The sequence below is a fragment of the Camelus ferus genome, chromosome 4 (genome assembly GCF_009834535.1).
Source record: "Camelus ferus isolate YT-003-E chromosome 4, BCGSAC_Cfer_1.0, whole genome shotgun sequence".
Lineage (NCBI taxonomy): Eukaryota > Metazoa > Chordata > Mammalia > Artiodactyla > Camelidae > Camelus > Camelus ferus.
The window spans coordinates 63,297,776-63,314,869 of NC_045699.1; the positions used below are offsets into that span (position 1 = coordinate 63,297,776).

At 46.3% G+C, this 17,094-nt stretch overlaps 1 protein-coding gene and 1 non-coding gene across 2 annotated transcripts in view; one reads left to right on the top strand and one right to left on the bottom strand.

Moving 5' to 3' along the window:
- The window catches only part of LOC102516521 (N-acetyllactosaminide alpha-1,3-galactosyltransferase), a 60,184-nt gene that overhangs the window by 40,961 nt on the left and 2,129 nt on the right, over positions 1–17,094 (bottom strand). The window lies entirely within an intron of this gene.
- On the top strand, positions 11,529–11,601 carry TRNAF-AAA. Its single transcript has one exon. It is a non-coding gene; the product is annotated as a tRNA-Phe (tRNA).

A 17,094-nucleotide genomic window follows, 5' to 3' on the forward strand; every position in this document is an offset into this window, starting at 1 on the left:
ATCTTCTTCCTTATAAAACCTTTACCCTCCTCACCAATGAGAGCCTTGCATAAACAAAGGAAAGTGAAATGGAGGCAAGAACATTTCTCCAAGGTCCTGTGGAATTTTTCCTCCTAAATCCCAGAGATGGGTGAACATTCAGCTAAATTTGAAAGGTGTGAGAAGTTCAGAGTGTTGACTTCTATGGCCTCCCTTTCCTATGAAACAGGAAACTAGGTCACTTGATGAGATCAAGTCGGGCTAGCAGCTTGAGAGCCACCCAGTGTAGGAGCAGATGCCTTGAGCACTGGGAAAGGGCACTGACCAGGGATGAGGACACAGGGTGCCAAGCAGCACTGCAACCCTTCTGGGGTTGTAACTGAGCCAGTCGCACAGTCCCATTCACCAGGTCAGGGACAATGACAGAGATGGTAACTTATTGGCTCCCTCCCCAGTTAGGGACTGACTGGCCAGGAGGGAGATGTGGTTAAGCGTAACAAAGGAGGCGTGATTTAACTGGCTGATCGAGGGAGGAAAGGAGATGGTGCTCACTGCACCCCTATAAAGTCAATTCTACTGTCATTCCTATTTTACAGAGAGGAAAACTGAGGCTCAGAAAGGCACTATCTCTTGCCCAAGCTCGGCCAGCTAAGGATCAGGGTGAGGACGATTACAAGTCTCCTGGCACAGAGGCTAAGCCACCACACGGGCTCTTTCAGCCAGAGGCCACTTCACTCCCTCTGAGCTCCCCTCGGCCCCTTATCAGGCTTACACTCTGCACCTCTACTTCCACTATTAATTACTCAACATAATTACATATACCCCATTCCAGACTGTGTGTTCCTGAAGAACGGAAATCTGAACCTTACGTAATAATAGTAACAACGACAGCAGTAGCAGCAAGGGCTACCATTTCTTGAATGCTTATGACAAGCCAGGCTGGGTTCTAAGCACTTTACGCTCGGCACTCAGTTCTCACTAAACTGCGAGGGGAGGTACTGGAGTCATCCTCATTTTACAGATGAGAAAGCATCTCAGTTTGGCGGAGCTGAAATGCAATCCCTCATATTAATATTTTAATAACTATAGTTTGATTTGAGTCATTTCCTGTATAATCCTATTCATTTTATTTTTCACATTTGAAAACATCTTCAGAAGGGGTCTTAGGCTCCTCCAGAGGCCAATGGAGTCTATGGCACGATACAGGTTAAGAAGCCCTGCAGAGGCAGATGCCTGGATTCCAGAAGCAGGGTTCTGTGCTCCAGAATCCCACAGAACCCAGAATTCCTAGCTGGTATGGGGTAAGGGCTATACCATCTTCACGCAACAGTGGGAAGTGAATCGTAGCTACTTTATCCCATCCACACATCATAAATACATAAATACCATAGATACTTTAATTTTAGCAGTGTGAGCCCATGTTTAACATTCATCATAATAAACAAATCACTTGTTTACCCAATTAAAAAAAAAACAGTTTTTAGCATCCAGGGTGCTAATTAGAAAAGCATCAATTGGTGATCACAAATTGGGGCAACCAGAGGGCTTGCAGCCACTGCCTCTGGATAGGATGCTGGTGACTCCATCCCCAGACTATGCATCCTTGAGGGCAGATTGGCTGAGCATCTCTAGTAGATTTGCTTTCTTAGCTTCTGAGCGCTGGCTTGGTCCAAGCAGCACTCACCTAATATCCTATACAGTATATGATGAAGTTTTATACTTTATAAAACGTTATGAAACTAGAATTTACTTTAAATTCCAGGCATCCAAACACGTTCCCTGAATCATGAGCCAGGCACAACTCCCTGGATTTCAGAAAACCTGGGCTATTATATGACTCGGGAGTAGGGTGCGGGGCCAACGCTCTCTGCCCAGAGCAGAGAGCTAGTTGCCCTCCTTGCCAGCTGGCCAGTGCTGAAGGCTGAGCCTCAGGACAGCCAGATGACAGTCTGGCACTGCCCCGCCCAATGGGCTGTATGACCTTCCGTAAACTGCAGACTCCTTCTGGGCTGCGGTTTTCTTATCCGCTAAATATGGGGCTGTACTAGGTCCACATCCAGCCAATAAACAATCACAAAGCACTGACTCTATGCCTGGTACTGCGGGGAATGCGGGGATTATACGAACTCCCTAAGGAGCTTACGTTCTAGCCGGGGAGCCAGGCCTGGAAGCAATTAACTACTACTCATGAAGGAAGGAGATAAGTAGGAGTGGGGTGGAAGCCCCCTGTTGTGTTCTGGGGCCACAGAGGCAGGACTAAGCCACGCGGCACGGGGCTGGGCAGCCAGGCTGCAAAGAGGAAAGGGCTGCTTTTAAAAACTTTTTTTTTAATTGAAGTGTAGTGAGTTTACAATGCTGTGTTATTTTCTGGTGTACAGCATAGTGATTCAGATTATATATATATGTGTATATATATATGTGTATATATATATATATATTCCTTTTCATTATAGGGTACTGCAAAGTATTGAATATAGTTCCCTGTGCTATAGAGTAGGACCTTGTTTATCTATTTTATATATAGCAGTTAGTATCTGCAAATCCTGAACTCTCAGTTTATCCCTCCACCCTACTCCCCACCACTTTCCACCCTGGTAACCACAAGTTTGTTTTCTATGTCTGTGAGCCGCTTCTGTTTTGTAAATAAGTTCATTTGTGTCATTTTTTTAGATTCCACATATAAGTGATGTCATATGGTATTTTTCTTTCTCTTTCTGGCTTTCTTCACTTAGTATGAGAATCCTGGTCCATCCGTGTTGCTGCAAATGGCATTATTTTATTTGTTTTAATGGCTAAGTGTATTCCATTGTATATATATACCACATCTCCTTTATCTAATCATCTGTCGATGGATATCTGACATTTAATATATCTGATATTTGACATTTAAATCTGACATTTAAGTTGCTTCCATGTCCTGGCTATTGTAAACAGTGCTGCTGTGAACACTGGGGTGCATGTATGATTTCTAATTAGTTTCCACAGGACATATGCAGGAAGGGGCTACTTTTGAACTGGGCTTCAGAGGGTGAGTAGAAGTCCTGTGGGTGGGGAAGAGCATTTGGGTTGAAGGACCAGCATCTGTAAATGCAGGGGCCAGAAGGAGAACCTATCCCCACCACCTGCCAACCGGGAGCCCAGTGTAGACTGTGGAGCTGGGGTCACCCCTGATCAATCCATAGATCTACTGTTTTGTAGTCTAGAAGGAAGAGTCCTGGCAATCTGTATTTTTAACAACCTAAGTGATCCCGACATGCAGAGGCAGTAGGTGTTATGGGTTGAGGGAAAAAAATAAATGAATAAATACAAAAATGAACTGGACCTCAGGCAAGTCCCTTCCTCTCTCAAGATGTCTACCCTTCATTAAAATAAAGGTGCTGGATCAGCCTGGGGGTTTTCAAACTGTGTTCCAGAAATAGCCCAGAATCTCCCTGAAATCCTTCAGAGACATAGAGAGGAGCTGGTGGCACATAGAAGGCTGGACTTTGAGCCCCATCCACCCTCTCCAGATCATCTCTCCTTTAATCTCATCGCTATTTTGTTTGTAGTAAAGATTCCTTGGCTACAAAGAACTTTTAAAACCACTGAATTGGATGATCCCCAAGAATCCCCAAGGAGAAATTTTAAAATTTCTTGAAGGCAGCAACTTATCTGTATTGAATATTGCTCAGACAAGTATGAACAGAGCATAAGGCTGTTTACCAGAGGCAAGTTATTTATTTTATCATCATATTTTAAAATCTTTTGCTGTGGCCCAGAAATCAATGAGTGGAGAGAAAAAAAAATGTGTGGTACAGCAACGCAATGGAATATCATGCAACCTTTAAAAAACACTTTTGAGGGATAGTTAATGAAAAGGAAAATTAAGTGAGAAAGTCAGATACAAAATTGCACACAGACTATGATTTACTGTAGATCATATACGTCAAAAAGGTCGGTCTTGTGTGGCAGTTCTTCCAAAAAATTGAACATAGAATTACCATATGATCCAGCAACCATACTTCTGGTTATAAGTCCCAAAGAATTGAAAGCAGATGTAAAATGCATAATCTTAGAAATCAGATGGAATTTGGGTTAATTGTAAATTTGTATTGATAATTCTGACATTTTTATTCACTAAACTTTCTTTTAACTAAAAAAAAAAAAGAAGAAGAAAAGAAAGCAAGGATTCAAAGAGGTATTTGTACACCAATATCTAAACAGCAGAATTCACAATAGCCAAAAAGGTGGAAGCAAGTCCAATGCCCATCCCTGAGTGAATGGATAAACAAATGTGGTCTAGACACACAATGGAATGTTATTTGGCTTTGAAGAGGTATGAAATTCTGACCCATGCTTCAACATGGATAAATCTCGAAAATATTATGCTAAGTGAAATAAGCCAGACATAGAAGGACAAATAATGTATGATTTTACGTAGATGAGTTACCTAGAGCAGTCAAATTCATAGAGACAGAAAGCAGAATAGTGGTTACCAGGGGCTGCGGGGAGTGGGAAATGGGAAATTCTTGCTTAATTGGCACAGAGCTTCTCTTTGGGTTGATGGCAAAGTTCTGGAGATGGACACTGGTGATGGTTGCCCAGTATGGAAATGCACTTAGTGCTACTGGCTAGGACACTCAAAAAGTGTTCAGAGAGTCTATGTTATGTATATTTTACCACAATTAAAAAAAAAAATACTGGCCAGAACGAGCTGCACGTGGTAACAGTGGTGAATTCTGTGCAATGAGATTGTGATCACTTTAGTCTTTCCACTTCTCTGCAGTTTTCAAATGTTCTACAATGAGAATACATTACTTTTAAAACCAGATAAAAAGCTATTTAATTAAATAAATCTAGTGGTTCTCTGACACTTTCCAAAAAATGCATTGTTATCTTTTGTGTAAATGTCAGCAATACTTTCTCTACTTAATTAATAAAACGGAGCCAAGTTCAAGGATGCCAGTCAAGGATCCACCAAGCTGCTCAAAGTGACTGACAAGCAGAGTGGTCCTCCCTTTTCAGACTAGTTGTTCTCCTCTCTATTGAAATAAATATCAAATAAAGACGGAACCAAAACAGATCCTCTAATGAGCCTCCCAAGAAGCCGTCTGGCTTGGGGAAAAAAAAAAAAAAGCTCAGAGGCAAACTGAAGAGAGAAAGAAAAATGGGGAACAGCCAGTGTTTTTTTAGGACATTAACTCACTGCAGCTGGGAAAGTGACTTTGTCAGTGAATTTCTATCCCTTCTACTTCTGGAAGCCGTTCTCGTGTAGAATGAATTCAGAACGGGGTGGGGTGGTGCTCACCATTTGCATTCACTGCAAATCCATTTCTTCCAGCATCTCTGACCCCAGCTAAACGTTGAATAAAGATTTAAAGACTATTGTTTTGAAGGGCGGCCATGTGTCTGCCTGCCAGGGTGCCCTCTGCCCTCAACCGCATGGGTCCACTTTTCTGGCTCCTGGGCCCTTTGCTCAGGACTGGCTCAAGGGCACACAGACCAGAAGGTAGCTTCCAAGATGAGCAGGCTGAGGCTACCCTCACAGTGGCCCCTCCCTGGCTAGTGATCTCAGTGTCCTTACTAACCAACGGGCAGAAGGGTACCCACCTTGCAGGCTTAGGGGGAAGGTTAAAGGGTGCTGCCTGTGGGAAGTGTCTACTGAGATGCTGAACGCATAGAAGGTCCTCCCAAGCTGGTGCCTTTGTTTCCTAGTAGTTCACTGTTCAAGATTCACGTGTCTTGGTGGGGCATTGGTGCCAAATGTAGTTTATGCTGCGTGGTGACTTACAGGATTACAATAAAACAGTGGGGGGAGTGGTGGTGGTGGATGGGGGAAAGGCTCCTTTAGTCTTGGAGGAGACATGGGAGGGGAGCCGGCAGTCCCACGGCCATAGTCTGCCTCCCACAGTGACTGGCTTTCACAGGAAGTCTGTGAGACTCACAGAGCAGGAAGGTTGGCTCCACTTTACAGATGAAGAAACAGAGGCTCAAGGAGGCTGACTGTCTTAGTCAAAGTCACACTGTTAGGAAACAGCCAGTTTTAGGGTTTTCTAAAACCCCCTTGGCGTGAAGTTGGAGAGGAGTGTCCCGGTAATTTTAGCTCTGCCACTAACTCGTTTGTTTAATTCATTGTTTATCTCCTGCCTCTTTCCTTTTAAAAGAAAGAGTTTTAAAGAAGTCAGGGGTTGGGGAGAAGAAATATTCTTGGGGGCACCAAACTAAGTCAGTTTCCCATCTCTGGACTTCGGTTTTCTCATCTATAAAATGAAGCACTTCCTGCCTCAAGACCTTTGCGCATGTTATTCCCACTGCCTGGGACACCTTCCCCCCCGCCACACCCATTCACCCCCCTAATGTCCTTTTAGTCTCAGCTACAATGTCACTTCCCAAGGGAAGAATCTGGTTCTCCTTGTAACGTCCTGTTCTTTTCCTTGAGGGCACTGACCGCTATTTGTACATGTATTTGTGATTATTTACTAATATATGCCTCCCCACCAGACAGAAAGTTCCCTCTTAGTCAGAATCAGGGTGAGAGATGGCATTGAATAGTATTTGATCAGAAAAAAAGTTCTCAGGGCTCTGCCAGCAGCCAGCTCTAAGATCTTAAGAAAGTACCCTCCCTTCCCTACCCACCTCCACCCTAACCCAGCTTCTCACCTGCACAACGTGGGGAGATGGACTGGGGGCATCTATTAGATTCCTGCCAGCTCACACATTCTATGATTGTATCATCTCAAAAACAACAATAAAACAAAACAAAACCCAAAGCCTAAACCGAGGTGATTCCAGCATCCTATATGACCTAGGCCAGGCTCTTACACCTTGGGGGCCTCAGGCTCCCAGTCTGCAAAACGAAGCGCTTAAGCACAGTCTTCCAGCTCTTTGCACCTCCAACAATTCTAATTCCTGTAAGGAAGGCCCCATCCTCCCCCAAGCTCTATCTTGGTTCAGGCTCACAAACAGGAAATGTGACATCCAGGAACAGATGAACTGCTTATTTCTCTACAGCCTGGGGGGCTGATGGGGGAACAAAGAGTTTCTGAACTTTTCCAGCTGAAGCCACGACTCCATGCCCAAGACCTTTCCTAAGCGGTGTAGGCAGAGGACGCTGCTGAGGTCTGGCTGGTCGCCCCCACGGCACCCCCACCCCGTGTATTCACAGTCAGCCCCGCAGCACAGAGTTAGCAGATTAGCGGGTCTTGGGGATGTTATCTTGTGACTGTCACTCTGATGCTTAACTGAAGGTGGTAAAACCCCTGGACAGAGCAAGTGGTGTGCAGGACCTCTGGGGTCCAGCACAGACCGGTGTGACCTTAGGGAAGCCCCCGCCCCTTTCTGGGTTTCCCCATCTACTGAGTGACAGGGCTGGATCTGGGGCTATGCCAGCTCCCTACTCGCTCTGATGTCTTCTTTCTGAAGGCGGCGTGCGGCCCTGAGGGGCCACCTCATCTGGCCTGTGTCTGGGTCCCAGATCTCTCTCTTACCACGTGGCCTTGGGAAATGGCTAAATCTTTCTCTGCCTTTGTTTCTTCAAAGAAAAACTGGGGTTTCTGGATGACAGAAAGGCAGGGCTCCTGGAAAGCTCCTAGGACAGTGTCTGGAGTAAGTGCCCAGGAGGCATGAACTGTTACCGTTTTATGATGTCTCCGGTTTCTAAATTGTTTCCCTTTCCCAGCTTGCCATCTGTCGAAGGGACAAGCAGAGCTCAGACAGCCCGGCAGGCCCTGCTGTCCACGTCCAAGCCCCATCCCTCAGAGAAAGCAAAGCTGAACCTCAGTGTGAGCCGAGCACGGCAGGAAAAGGCAACTATGAGGGGAAGACAGAAAATCTCATGACGCTGCCCCAGAGCAGATGGATTTGGGGGTCGGCTGCTCCCCGGGGTTGCTGGGCACCAGACAAGGCCTCCAGCTGCACCCAGATTCAGTAGGGGGCGTGGGAGGGTCCCTGGCCTATCTCCAGCTTGCCCTGGGGAGATGACCTTTCGGAGGAGGACAATGAGATTATGTCGGCCTGGGTTTATCTCTGTTCCTACTTCTGCCCTGAACCCCCGGGGAGGAGGAGGCTGAGATGCTGGACTCAGTTGTCTCAGCCCCGAGGGGAATGGAGGACGGATAAGGACGACTCTGTCTGACAGCACTGGCGGGCTCTCTCCCAGGGACATGGAGGTGTGGGCGGCACCGCCTCCCCCTGCTCCTAACCAGGAGGGTCTGAAAACCTGCCTGGCCTCAGTGTTCCCACCTGCAAAGGGAAGAGACTCAGACACCTGTTTCCGCCAGCCACTGTGAGGCTCAAAGTGCGGCTGCAGACTGAGGCTCCCTGTTCCTCCGTGGGGAGGCACAGAAATTGGGAGTAATTCACTTTTACTGTATTTTACCAAAGTACCAGTCCCCAGAAGACTAGAAATAGAGGAAGAAAAGACTGGTCTTTTATCACACTGTCCTAAGATGTAAAGCATGATGCGAGCGACAGGTCGGGTCCCTGTTCCGCCTCCTGATGCCGCCCCACTTGGCTCCAGTGGGCTCTGTGGTCTGGGTGGAGTTATGGGCCCCCATCTTGCTGGCACAACTCACTCAGGCAGACTTCCCTCCTTGACCCTGTAGCCTAACACCCAGTGGCAAACGCAATATCTGCTGGGCCCTGAAATATGCACTGCCCCCGAGCAGGGCTGGGCCGGGACCAGTCACCGCCGCTCAAGGGAAGCCACATTGCAACCACAAAAACTGACAGTCGTAAGGACCAGTGCGCTGGTTTTTAACCTTGAAGATACTCAATTGAGAATCTCTGGGGTTTCTGTTTTGTCTTTTTAGTGGAGCTACTGGGGATTGAACCCAGGACCTCATGCATGCTAAGCACGCACTCTACCACTGAGCTACACCCTCCCCTAACAGTCTGGCTACACTGTGGGGAAAAGGATATCTTTATGGGGTGCAGAGACTTTACAGTTGAAGGGAACCCTAGAGGTCTCTGCTTAAACCGTTTTACAGATGAGAGAGCTCAAGGAAAGGTGCACCTTATATCAGAGGCAGGATTTGAACCCTTGAAGGCTCCTAGCCCTACCTCCATTCATGCAATCAATCCGTGGTTATAAAGGCCAATTCTGCATATGCAGTGTTCTAAGCACTGGGGGATTCGGGGATGAACCACTCACAGAAGTCCTCTGTTCTCACAGAGCTGACATTCTAGTTGGTAAACAAATAAACAAAATCCATCATTATAATTACAAAGTGATTAAGGATGTAATTTCGGGTGGGGAAAAGGGTTATAAAGCAAGTAAAAGACACTGGCATGTTAGAGAGTGACTGCAGGGCATGGGCTGTTTGGGGCTGGCCCATTTGCACTGGGTCTTCTGGGGTCCCCAAGGACCTCCAAAGCCAACAGCACACTGGAGTTGGCTCATGCTGGTTCCAAGAGCCAATTGTTAAATTTTCAAGAATTTGGCAAGCCAGTTGTTGAACACGGCCATGATTAAAAATTAAATTATAAGCTTCCAGCTAAATGAATTCTAGTAGGAACAAAGGTAGTCATCAAAGCTCATCACATCCTAATTGTTTTACTGCATTGCTATACTCTTGAGGTTATTTACATCTTTTGTATCTAGACACAGCAGAAAAAACTGGATAACAGCATGGTCCCAACTCCTCCAGTGGTACCTGGAAACTGGTCATGGTGGAAATGTTTATACTGTGGAAACTGGCAAATACCACATGTCACATGTCTTCATTTTTCGAAGAGCTGGTCATGGAACTTTTACCAGCAAATCTTGACCTCTGGCTCGAATCAAGGCCTTCTGTGTTTGTGGGAGCAAGATCTGTCTGTTCCGGCAAAAGAAGCACTCTCTTCAACAGTATTTATCCAGGGTCTGTAAGATGGTGATTCATTCATTTGTTTGTTTCTGTGTTGTTGATCAGTTAAATCCTATCAGTAAGTGTCCTGAGGAGGTAAAAATTTAAAGGGACACTGCAGGGAATCTGTTTGTGTAAATGTGTGTGGTCACTTCTGAATTCCTCTAGCTTTGCACATGTTGGGTTTCCTTCCTTGGAGAACAGAACTGTTAACGGTAAAGTTACTGTTACTTCTACTACTACTGCTAACAGTAGCTGCCATTTAATAGCACCAAGTCAGGCACTAGACACATATTATCTCTAAAGTCCACACCAACCCATTTTACACATGAGAACGTTGAGGTTCAGGGGGTCAATACCTTGACCAATGCCAGGCTGCCTTTGTGAAAGTTTCCCCAGAAGATTTCTCCCTCCCACAGCTGTGGCTCTGTGACTCTCTCCTCAGACCTGCAGGATTCTATGGCACTAGAGGACCCCCATCTCTGGTGGCTTTGGAGGATTTTGTGACTTTTCAGCTTAGTGTCAGGAATCCTGTCAGACCACCAAAGCAGAATGAGTCGGACACTGCCCCTGGCCATTCATTTGCACCTGGAATGCAGGAGAGTGAGCTGGGCCTGGTCATTTACTAGCTTTGCATCGTAAAGGTTCAGAAGCCAGTGAAATGTTACAGCAACTCCAGTGGTGGCAAGAATTAGCCCCTATTGTGAGACCCTAACTGTGCTGTCTGTTGCCTGACCGCTCCTGGTTTGGGGCAGCTTGGTTTTCCAGCCTCCCCGGGGATACTGTGAGCAACAAAACAGTCCTTCCGGTGCATGCCTCTTCTGCCTCTCTGAGCTAGAATCTCCATCGGTTGCTTGCAACCATGATTTCTGACCGGTACCTCTTTTCATGTGCTGCTCTGTCAGTCTAAAAGCCACAAATGTTCACTGAGCATTTTCATACCAGGGAAGGAATCCCTAATCCCTCAATTAATTTGCACACAGGAATATTAATTCCCCCTTCCTATACACAGCTCTAACATTAGAGTTTGCTGTACAAAATACCAATCCACAGACAACCGTAGATCTAGTCAACCAAGAGCAAATCCAGACCCCATCTTGCTCCCCGGGAGCATATCCCCCTTAAAGAAAACCCCACACTTGATTTTGTGAAGTGTTTTGTCTTTCCCCACCCATGCGGGCAAGTTCCTCTTGGGGACAGCTGGCCGGCCACTTGAGGACTCGAGGTTTCCCTGAAGGGGGAGAAAGGACAGCTGCACTTCTGCATGTGGATGCTGCCAACCCCGACGTCACCCCTCTGGGCAGCTGACCCATTGCCCCAGGCTTGCTCCCTCCTTGGTGCCCCTTCAGACACCAGGGCCATCTGGATTCTGGAATAGCCACGGGGAAGACCAGGATGACCGGTTCTCAGGGCTTTTTCCCTTTTCACCCTCTAACTCCTGAAGGCTCAGTTTGAGGGTCACTTCCTCAGGGAAGTCCTCCCTGACCCCTTCCCCCAGCAGGTTCAGACCCCTGTGACCCGCCCCCCCTCCCCCCGTACTTCTCCCTCATGGCTCTCTCTGTGCAACTGGTTGTTCAATGACTGTCTCCCAAGCTGAATTCTAGCCTCTGCACGTCAGGGGTTGTAGCTCTCCACTTGCTGCTAATCTCAGGTACCTAGCACAGCACATAGCAGATGCTCAAGAAATTCTGGACACTTTAATAAATGAGTGAAATGGTAGGGGGTGGGGGTAATAGCTCAGTGGTAGAGCACATGCCTAAAATGCATGAGGTCCTGGGTTCAATCCCCAGGACCTCCATTAAAAAAAAAAAAAAAGTGAGTGAATGACATTATGGTGGCTCAGTGAATGTTGAATGAGTATCTGACTCATAGCATGAGCCCCTTCGACAGGAACATCTTTCAGAACCACAGTTCCTGATGCCCAAACTCACAAGTAGGGGCTGACAGTTTGGGATCCCTCTGGGCACAGCTGCCACTCCTCCTTTGCTCATTTTTAGTTTGACTGTTCGTTTCCTATGGGTTTGGACTTGCTCTGTTTAACGGCAGATACTGCTCAGAGAGCAGTTTGCCGTGAAACCAAGGCTCCAATAGCTCCCACTGCTGGTGGCACCATCTTACTTTCGGCCCTTTCGTCCCCTCCCCTGCCCCCCTCCCCACGTGGAGCCAAGTCCAGGGCATTTGAAGCAAGGCTCTGAAAAGTAAGCGTGGACTGGAATGGAGTTTGAAACTTTTATTAAGAGCTGGAAAACAAACTTATGGTTTGGGGAGGAATAAATTGGGAGCTCAGGATTTGCAGATACTAACCACTATATATAAAATAAACAACAAGGTCCTACTGTAGAGCAGAGGGAACTATATCAATATCTTGTAATAGCCTGAAATGAAAAAGAATATGAAAAGGAATATATATATTATATTTATAACTGAATCACTATGCTGCACACCAGAAATTAACGCAACATTGTAAATCAACTATACTTCATTTTAAAAAAAAAAGGAACTAATCATAAGACCTGGCCTCTCTCTCCACAGCCTCTTACGGCTGCTATTTTTCATTCTCTCTGGCTAATTTTGGGCTGAGTAGTGCCTGGCAGGGGCCCTCTCCTGGGCTGGACATGGATCTGGGCCCCAGCACCGCCCCCCGCCCCCAACCTTGAGAATCACCTTCACTGCACACAGCCCACCAGGGTCTCTAAGCCAAACTATGTTCGGCATCAGGACTGCACTTTTGTACCTCAGTTTTGCCACTTCATTCTTGAGAGATTTGGGGCAAAAGATAAAAACTCTAAGCCTCAGTTTCCCCACATGTAAAATGAGGGGGGAGGGGAGGATAATTCCTGCTTTGCTGACTTCACAGGGCTTTTGTGAGGCTCGAGTGAGGTGCATATACGGTCTCACTTGTCTAACTGTCCACTAGCGCAAAGAACTCCAGGAAGAACAACTCTAAGTATTTTTCCCTTCCCAGCAGGGTCTTGCTGTCGATCCACAGCCAGCTGATCTCTTCCAGAGCCCACTCTTCTACCCAGCCTCTCAACCAGGCCACCCTCTTGGCCATATCCTTCTAGAAACCCTTCTCCCTCTACCTTCCCAGATGTGCTCCCACTGGGCTCTCCTCTGCCTCGGATCACTCACTCTCAGTTAGAACCTGGCCCAAGCGGCAGCGCCAGGCTTTTTCCTGCCATGCGTATCTGCCAACCACACACGGCCTGAGACAGGAACTCCAGGAAGCACGTGCCCCATGCTCAGCTCCCTGGAGAATGCTTGCATGCGGTTTCCCCCCGGGGCACAAAATGTGAGCACAAAGCATTGGATCCCCACCACCGCTCCTTGAGGAGACTTTGTTTGGCCACAAAGCCGGAGTCTGAGTCCTGCCAACAGCCGCAGCCAGGTCTGACCACAGGCAGCCGAGGTCGATCGCTTCCATGCTGGGTGGAGACAAGTGGAGCAGATCAGCTCTTGATGATATGTTTTTACTTCCTCTTTTTAGAACTGCGAGGACTTTTATAAATAATTCTGGGTTAAGTCTGCTAAATGATGATGCCTTTGCCTACCATCCATGGTCCGAATCTACATCACTTTTTGACTTCCCAGACTGACCCATGTGGCCTCACTCTCTTAGGACGGAGGGTGAAGCTTTTCTCAGCAGACCTTTCAGCCCAGGCGGAGGGGGCGGTACTTTGCCCCAGGTCTGACAGGCATTAGGAAGACAAACTCAGGCAGTGGGCCTCCAGAGGCCACTCTTACCCACCAGTGAGGGTCAGGTAAAGAGCACTGTGGTCACGGGCACAGTGCCCTCTGGTTCCAGCAGCTCACAATCAGGAGGGAAGAAAAGGTGACATGTGACAGAATGTATCCAGGGCAGTGTACTGAAGGATGCCCAGACACCTGGGGGCTGGGAAGTCGGGAGGCAGTGCCTAATTCATGAGAGGCAGGATGAAGAGATTGGCTTCTCAGAGAGGGTGATGATTAAGCTGGGTCTTGAAGGATGAGCAGGAGTCTGCAGGTGGGTTTGGGGAGGAGGTGGGGAGGTTGTTCTAAGAAGAGGAAGCAGCATGAGAAAAAGCCCAGAGGCATCAAACCAGGAGAGGGTTTCAGGAATTGCCATAGTTCCCTCAGGCTGGAACAGATATTCCAAAGGGTGGGGAGGTGAGGGTGGTGAGAGGTTCAGAGAGCAGCTCATGCAAGACCTTGGATGTCACCTCAAGGAACATATGCTTTATCCTGAGAGCAGAGAGGAGCCTTGGAAAAATGGAAAACCCTCATTAATTTGGTGTCTGGAAAGAGGACTTAGGGTGCAGGGAGAGGATTTACTGGGGGATGCAAGTCTGGAGCAGAGAACAGGGAGCACACAGGGCTAAAGAGGGCTGCATGCCAACTCAGCAGGGGCAGTGGGGTTGGAAGTAAAGGAATTCTTTGGAGAGCTGGTAAAGAGGTAGGATTGACAGAATTAGATTAGATGGGGGTGGGGCAGGGTGATGATGATGATGCTCAGACAGAGGAACCACTTGTGCAAGGATAGAGACACTTGAAAGGCCACTGTCATGCTGAGGAAAGGGGAACATGGTACAAAAGAGCAGGCTGTGTGATGGGGATTAGTTTGGAGAACGTTAAGTGGGAACCTGCATGAAGGACTTTCTAACAAATGTTTGTGGTCCATTGAATTGTTGTTCCCAAGTATCCATTCTGGGCCAATAGGCAAAGCATATATCTCTGTCCTATTGACTTTGGACTTGGTCATATGATTGGCTTTGATCAATGCAATATGAGTAGAAATGACCATGTGCCAGTTCAGAGTGGAGATTTTAAGAAGCATAACACATATCAGCTTTCACCATATACCAGGTCTAGTGGCAGCTTCAGCCTGGGTCTTGGGATGAGAAGATACATGGAGTTGATATTCTGTCTGGCTAGCACCTGGAGCAAATCTACAAAACCATGTAGTCACAGCTGCCCTCCAGCAGACGTATAGTGGAAATGATAAACCTTTGTGGTTGTAAACTAAGATCTTGGGGGGGAGATGTTTGTTAAGCAGCATAACTGCAGCCATAGCTAACTGATTTATACTATATATATATATATATATATATATATATATATATATATATATAAGAGATAAGAAGGGAGCAGATAGTGAAAAACCTCACATGTCATGATGAGGAGTTGTGCATATGGAGAGTCAACAGAGAATTTTGTAGTTGATGAACTTTCTCATCTTTGTTGACTCACATCCAGTCTTAGAAACAGAGACATCCATCTTTCTTTCAAAGCCAATCCTCCCTACTCCCTCCTGCTCCTCCTAGCATCTAGCTCTATCTGCCATCCCTTCCCTCTCCTGGACTGAATCCTTCCCCTGAGACTATATCTCACTTGCCTTTTCCATCCTAAAATCCTTTCCTTCACCCTATATTCCTACAACTATAGCTCAATCTCTCCTTTGACCTCTTCAAACAAACTTCTTGAAAGAGCTGACTCTACTCACCATCTCTACTTCTTTCTCTCTCACCTACCAGCAATCTAGCTTACCTGCCCTCCATGCCACCAAAACTGCCCTCACTGTATTTCAGTACTCTCCTGATTGCCCAGTGCAACTCAGCTCTTATCTTCCTCAATTCCTCCACACCACTTAGCTTGGAACTAAATTCATTATCTCTTTGCCCAACCACAAACATTCCCCTTTCCATATTCCCTCGGCTAGAAACACCATCATTCATCCAGTGACCCATGACAGAAAGCCAGCATGAGATAATGAACTCTGTTCTGGATTTATCCAGTCTGCAGTGCCTTTGAGACATCCAAGAAGAGGTACCCAAAGGGCAATGAGATGTGTGAATTCCGGGCCTACAACAGAGATCTGAACTGGAGATAAAAGACGCGTATTATAGTGATAGCATTTAGCCACGAGTATGAATCAACTTGCCTATTTACCGAGCACAAGGATCAGATCTTTAAACCTCAGTTGATACACAGAGAACTCTCCTGAGCCCATACATTCCTATTCCAAATGTTCCAATTCCAGGTACAATTTGGTTCCTTCCCTCTGGAGTAATGGCCTCCATACAACCATCTTATTTAATATTCTTCCCCCTGAAATCACATTGTCTTCTCCAGCAACTCTTAAAATTCCATCATAAAAGCAGAAGCTATAAGATACCCCTACCAGGCATGAAAATGGCTATTTGTATTGTCAAGGACATGGAATAATCCTAAGTCTGACACATTGCTGTGGGAATGTAAAATGATATAGCCTAGGACCCATCAATTTCACTCCTAAGTTACAACAAAAGTCCATAAAAGACTTCTACATGAAATAATAGCCCAGAATGGAAATAACCCAAATATTCATCACCAGGAGGAGAATAAGCAAATGATGGTAGAGCCATAAAATGGAATACCACTCAGCAGTAAGAAGGAAAAAACTACTCATTTACACAACAACACAGGTGAATTTAACAAACTCTACATTGTCAAGTGAAATAAGCCAGACATGAAACAGATGCACAGTGTGATTCCATTTCCGTGAAGTCCAAGAGCAGATGAAATTAATCAAAAGTGAGGAAAATCAGAAAATGGTTGCTTGGAAGGGTGGAAGGAACATTAATTGGAAATTAATTTCTATAATGATGCAAAGGTTTCATATCTCATTTTGCGTGGTGGTGACATAGGTGCAAACAGCTGTCAAAACTTGTGGAACCTGACACTTAGAATCTGTGGATTTTATTGGAGGACATTATACTTTGTTTAAAAATTAGGAAAATAATTTTGGAAAATGTCTATAAAAAAAGACTAAAATAAAGAGAATGTATGAAGCAGAAAACACATTCAGTTCAAATATAATTATATTTATGCTATGAATGCACCTATAAGAATGTCCAGTCCCCCCTTAGTGTAGCCCTCTTTCAGCAATTCTCCCCTCACCCTTGCCCCCATCTTGATGACATCTGTCCATTAGCCATTTTTGGGCCATCATGAGAGATGATATAATGGAAAGAGCAGAAGCCTTAGAGCCAGATAGAGCTGCATTCAAATCCCAGCTGCCATTTACGAGCTCAATGCCCACGAGTTACTCAGCGTCTCTGAATCTTCATTTCCTCAACGATAAAATGGATTGATGATATATACCCTCCCCTGTTGGGCTGGGCAGTGTGCTGATGAGTTTCTGGAGAAACTAGTACTTTTGACCTCAGCCAGTGAAACAAACTTGCATGTGAAAGTCCCTGGAAAAGCTCAGAGGATGAGAGTCACAGGCTTCTCCCTGAAGGGTAAGGAGGCGGCCCTGGGGCCCTGGAGTTAG